Below are 6,416 nucleotides of genomic sequence, written 5' to 3'. Positions count from 1 at the left end.
CATATATAGCTTTCGCCCGATTTATACTCATATGACCACAGAGGCCAATCTTTTACTCCGATTTAATTGAAATTTTGCACAGGGAGTAGAATTAGCATTGTACTTATGCGTGCCAAATTTGGTTGAAATCGGTTCAGATTTAGATATATCTCCCATATATAGCTTTCGCCCGATTTACACTCATATGACCACAGAGCCCAATTTTTTTCTCCGATTTAGTTGAAATTTTGCACAGGGAGTAGAATTAGCATTGTTGCGATGCGTGCCAAATTAGGTTGAAATCGTTGCAGATTTAGATATAGCTCCCATATATATGTTTTTCTGATTTGGACAAAAATTGTCAAAATACCAACATTTTCCTTGTAAAATCGCCACTGCTTAGTCGAAAAGTTGTAAAAATGTCTCTAATTTTCCTAAACTTCTAATACATATATATCGAGCAATAAATCATAAACAAACTTTTGCGAAGTTTCCTTAAAATTGTTTCAGATTTAAATGTTTCCCATATTTTTTGTTTACTAACATTGTGTTCCACCCTAGTCCATTAGCCGACTTACATTTTGAGTCTATAGATTTTGTAGAAGTCTATCAAATTCTGTCCAGATCGAGTGATATTTAAATGTATGTATTTGGGACAAACCTTTATATATAGCCCCCAACACATTTAACGGATGTGATATGGTATCGAAAATTTAGATCTACAAAGTGGTGCAGGGTATAATACAGTCGGCCCCGCCCGACTTTAGACTTTCCTCACTTGTTTTGGTTTGCATTTTCTTTGATAGCAAATAAACGTGTATTTATAACAAACGGTTAAACGAATGTCTCGAATATTTATTATTGGCTATTTTGGTCTAACGAAAACTTCGTTATCCAAAATTTCGTTCCTCAGAAAAGAAACTAACTCTTTCTGTGTGCGAAGACTGATAGGAAGAGGTCAATTGGAAATACCCCGGAGTGGCATGTAGACTGCTCTAGACTAGTTCGAATTCACATTTTATTACAATGTACTACATGAAACTCCTCCAAGAGTGAACTCTCATGTCCGTCGACAAATAATGCTATGGTTGACACAACAATTGTTGTATTCTTCCTGTATGTTACAAAGGCATTGCATTGATCACTTAAACTAAGAAATTGAAATCCGTTTTGATTTTGAAAATAACTTCAAGTCCATTTTTTCAGAAGGATTATCGTTTTATCCTTCGAAATATTCTGTGAAGAATTTACAAGGAGCAGTGAAGCGGGCGGGTTCGGCTATTTATATTGTAAAATGTAACAGTAGAATTGTAATTTAATTTAAAATTACAAAGGTATTCCTTTGATTTAACAAGTAAGTAAAGTAGAAAGTCGGGCGGAGCCGACTATATCATACCCTAAACCACCATTACAGAATTAGTAATCATAAGCATTTGTGGGGTAACATATAGGTCTGGGAGATAAACCGCAGTTGCATATTTAAGAAAATTAAGGGGTACATGTCTATGGGTGCTTTGTGTCAATCTGACTATAGCTCATAGTCAATGTTGCCACGGAAAATGTTCGGTTTACCCTACAAGGACAAAAAAAGTTCCCTACTTTCCCATACATTCCCAAACAATTTTCCCAACTATATTTTTCGTTAAATTTAAAAAATTTTACAAAACAAAAATACTTTATTATCTTAAAACATGAATATGCAACGTATATAACATAGAATATAAATTTGCAATACCACCACGGTTGCGACAGTTGGTAGAATTCTACCCAAATTAGTAATCTTTTTTGTTAAATCTCTACAAAAATAAAATTTTGGAAAAAGTTTCTATAAACAAATTTTTGTGAGAAATTTTTCTATAGAAATAAAATTTTGACAATAAATTCTATAGAAAAAAAAATTTTGAGAAAAAATTCCACAGAGATAAAATTTTGAGAAAATATTTTGAAAAAAATTTCTATAGAAATACAATTTTGACAAAATGTTCTATAGAAATGAAATGTTGACAAAATTCTCTACTGGAATAAAGTTTACCACACATTGTTAAAGATCAAGCCTTGCCGGCTTCTAATATCCTCCTCTAGACCCACCAAAATGTAAAAATTATTACAAATTGTGTCCAAATGTCAAATGTCCTACATTGTGGCCCTACGTCCCTACGACGCTAAATATTAGAAAAACCCTACATATAGGGAATTTCCCCCACTTCTAGCAACACTGGCTGTGTTGATATTGCGCCTACGGAGTTAGTATGCCACTAATATTGATCCCATTATTAAAAAAAGAGAAAATCGTTAAATTAATGTGGGTAATAAATACAAATTTGTAAAAATCGAGCAATATTGTTATGTAAGAGCTACAAGTACGTATAAGTATGATCGGCTAGTACATCAAAATTTGAAATTTGAGTAACATTGGTTAATAAATAAGAGTACTATGGTCAAATTTGGGAAAATCGAGCGATGCATATATATTGGAGCTATATCTAAATCTGAACCAATATGCATAATATTTTGCGGGTTTGATTAATACCACAAAGGGTACCTTGTGCAAGATTTGAGTAAGATCAGTTAAGAAATGAGGCCTGTATGGTCAAACATAAGGTTATTAGGGGCGAATTTTTCAAAATCGGGTGATACATATATGGGAGCTATATCTACATCTGAACCGATTTCGATGAAATTTTGCACATATAATTAGTACTATAGAGGACTATATCTAGCCAACTTCTAGTAAGATCGGTTAATAAATAAGGGTTCTATGGCCAAATTTGGGAAAATCGGGCGGTACATATATATGGGAGCTATAGCTAAATCTGAACCAATTTCGATGATTTTTTGCACATATAGTTAGTGCTATAGAAGATTATATTTAGCCAACTTTGAGTAAGATCGGTTGATAAATAAAGGTTTTGTGGCAAAATTTGGGAAAATCGGGCGATACATATATATGAGAGCTATATCTAAATCTGAACCGATTTGGATGAAATTTTGCAGACTTGAAGGGCGATGGAAAAGATTACCTTTTGCCAAATTTGGTGACGATCCGTTTGAAAAAACGCGCAACGTGACCCCATTTGTCGAAATCGGGCGATACATATATATGGAAGCTATATCTAAATTTGATCCGATTTCTTCCAAATTCAATAGCGTTCGTCGTTGTGCCCAAAAAACTCCCTGTACCAAATTTCATCAAAATCGGTTAATAATTGCGACCGGAATCCTGTGAACAACAAATACATGGACAGACGGACGGACACCAAGCGCTAGATCGACTCAGGAGGTGATTCTGAGTCGATCGGTATATATTTTATGGGGTCTAAAATCAATATTTCTGGTAGGCACATTTTTTGGCCGATCAAACTTATTATACCCTGACCACTATGTGGTTTAGGGTATAAAAACGTATTTATTAATTTAAATAAAAATGCTACATTCGGTGTTAGAAATTAAATTTTTTGACAAATTAAGTTTTTTCTGCCTTTAAATAATTTGGTTATAAACTTGTAGTTATCTATAATTTCGTTTGGGTAATTTTACGTTTATGCGTAAAACCCATAAATGTCACGTGTCACCCTCACGCAAGTACTGGGCTAGGACACGTGCATTTTTGTATTTTCAATTGGAGGCTTAATTAATTATGGGACAAAACATACCCCTCGACATATTTGGAATGCAGTGAAGAGCAAATCACTTCAGCTGTACTGCCAATTTTGAAGTGCTCATCCACATTTAGTGTTTGCGTTCTATTGCTTAGATTCAAAAGTACAACGTATTTGTCATCAGTAGCCAACAGTTCTCTGAAATTGGAAATTGGTGAATCAGTGATTTGGGAGAATGTTGACGGTTACGCATACAACAGAGATTTTAAGTGCCTCGAACACATACCTAGAGTAGATAAGAATGTTATCGAGTATGGCTTTTATCTCAAGTTTTCCGTACTGCATTGAGGGTTCCTCTCGAAGTTTAATCAGCTTTTTGAACATTTGCAAATGACTGCGAGGGGCACGCAATTCATTGAAAGCATTCGTCTCCTTGTAGTTGTCTGCCACTGGTAGCCAAGTGTGGTCGCCATTGGTAAATCCTGCCATATAAGAAGTTCTTTCGGGATCACGGGAATAGCTCTCATAGGTTTGCGGACTGGAATTGCAGCCTTGGGTATAGACGGTTTCCTCCTAGGTTACCTTACCGTTTACCATGCCAATTTCTTCGCCACACGAATGTATACCTCCTATGGGTGACTTACATAATATGTCACAGCATTTCCGGGTAAAGTTTACAAAAGAATTGTAGACAGATCCATTCGATCCTCATCCAAGCGCGTGGAGTAACGAGTATTGTCGTGATTTCCCAAAACCCAGTTTGCTAAAACGCCTTCTGGCATAGAGTGCAGCCATCGCAGTATGTTATTTTTGATTTCTTCCGTTGTGGTATCTCTCAAAATATTTTGCATGAAATAAAAGTTGAATGGTATCATGAATCCATTGCGAATTCCATCGCCATAGTACAGTATAAAATTATCGAATGTAGTGTAGGTTTCGGTGAGAATGAGGATTGTAATGCCACCATGTTCTTTTTTATATTCATTCGTTAGTTCCCTCCACTGGTAAACCATATCAATGGACTCTGGTTGGTCCTGGGTATAGGTGTGATTCAGATGACACCAATCATCTGGATCTGGGCAAACAGTTATATCACCAATCACTGGTTCGCCTGGAAGGTTTCCATTTTCATCAGGTTCTTTTTTAAACATGAATGGCAAAGCGTCAATACGGAAACCCGAAATGCTCAAGTCCAACCAGTAGCGCATGACCTCCTTCATTTTGGCAACAACCAAAGGGTTACGGAAATTCAAGTCGGCTTGTTTTATTAACAATTGATGGAGATAATATTGTTGTCTTTGTTCGTTCCACTCCCATGCACTATAGCGGAATGCACTCTTCCAATTGATGGCGGTTGTCTTGCCTTTATGCCTTGCAGTTATGCCAAACATAAAAATCTTCATAGCCCTCCGAGCGATTGACCGACTTCTGAAACCATTCGCATTCGTCACTGGTATGGTTTGGCAAAAATCCAATATCACTCGTATCCCAACCTCTTTATTAGATTCTTGAAATTCTCCATTGTTCCATATTCAGGATGGATGGCATAAAAGTCGGATATATCGTATCCAAAATCTACCATGGGCGGTTTAAATATTGGCGACAGCCAAATGACAGTAAATCCTATGTCCTTAAGGTATTCCAACTTTTCTGTTACGCCCTTCAAGTCTCCTATGCCATCGCTATCACGAAATGATCGCGGATACACTTGGTAAAAATTTCTATTCTTCCACCAGTCCTTAGCGGAAATAAACGACAACCACATTAGATGCAATGATAGAGCACAAACATCTACTTCATTAGTGGATTGGTACTAGAGATTTATTTAAGTGTAAATATTATTCCTAAAAGAAAATTTTCCTTCCTTAAATACTTCTAGTTTTTTGTGACAATCACTGTCTTTCAAGACCTGTCATGAGTTATCCAGCGGCGCAAAGAGGGAGCACTTTCGATTTAAAGCCATCACGGAGCCCTTATTTTAGAGTCAATACTAACGATTATGGTTGAAAAACAGAATATCTCGATTGCGGCAGTCTATAGTCCTCCTAGACATAGTTCCAAATATGTAGGTTACTTAAAAATCCTAAATTATCTAAAACACAAACACATTATCGGTAGATACTTCAATGCAAAACATACTGCTGGGTGATCCAGACTTACACCAACGAAGGGTAGAGAACTGTTAGGTTAGGTTAGGTTATGTGACAGCCCGATGTATCAGGCTCACTTACACTATTCAGTCCATTGTGATACCACATTGGTGAACTTCTCTCTTATCACTGATTGCTGCCCGATTCCATGTTAAGCTCAATGACAAGGGATCTCCTTTTTATAGCCGAGACCGAACGGCGTTCCACATTGCAGTGAAACCACTTAGAGAAGTTTTGAAACCCTCAGAAATGTCACCAGCATTACTGAGTTGGGATTATCCACCGCTGAAAAACTTTTTGGTGTTCGGTCGAAGCAGGAATCGAACCCACGACCTTGTGTATGTAAGGCGGGCATGCTAACCATTGCACCACGGTGGCTCCCATATAAACCGATCCCCAGATTTGTCCTCCAGAGCCCCTTGGAAAAGCAAAATTCTTCCCATTCGGTTGAAATTTGGTACGTGATGTTACTAAAGGGTGATTCTTTTGAGGTTAGGATTTTCATGCATTAGTATTTGACAGATCACGTGGGATTTCAGACATGGTGTCAAAGAGAAAGATGCTCAGTATGCTTTGACATTTCATCATGAATAGACTTACGATCTGCAACAACGTCGAATTTTCAGTGAATGGGCCCTAGAAAAGTTGGCAGAAAATCCGCTTTTTTATCGACAAATTTTGTTCAGCG

General features: G+C 36.8%; 1 pseudogene; it reads right to left on the bottom strand.

Annotated features, from left to right (window-relative positions):
• Window positions 1–3,610: 3,610 nt before the first annotated feature.
• On the bottom strand, window positions 3,611–6,080 carry LOC142239879 (maltase A1-like; annotated as a pseudogene).
• Window positions 6,081–6,416: the final 336 nt, after the last annotated feature.

This window comes from Haematobia irritans, chromosome 5, assembly GCF_050003625.1.
Source record: "Haematobia irritans isolate KBUSLIRL chromosome 5, ASM5000362v1, whole genome shotgun sequence".
In the NCBI taxonomy this organism is placed as follows: Eukaryota; Metazoa; Arthropoda; class Insecta; order Diptera; family Muscidae; genus Haematobia; species Haematobia irritans.
Note: the sequence above shows the minus strand (reverse complement) of the source record. Positions and strands in the feature narration are given on the sequence as shown.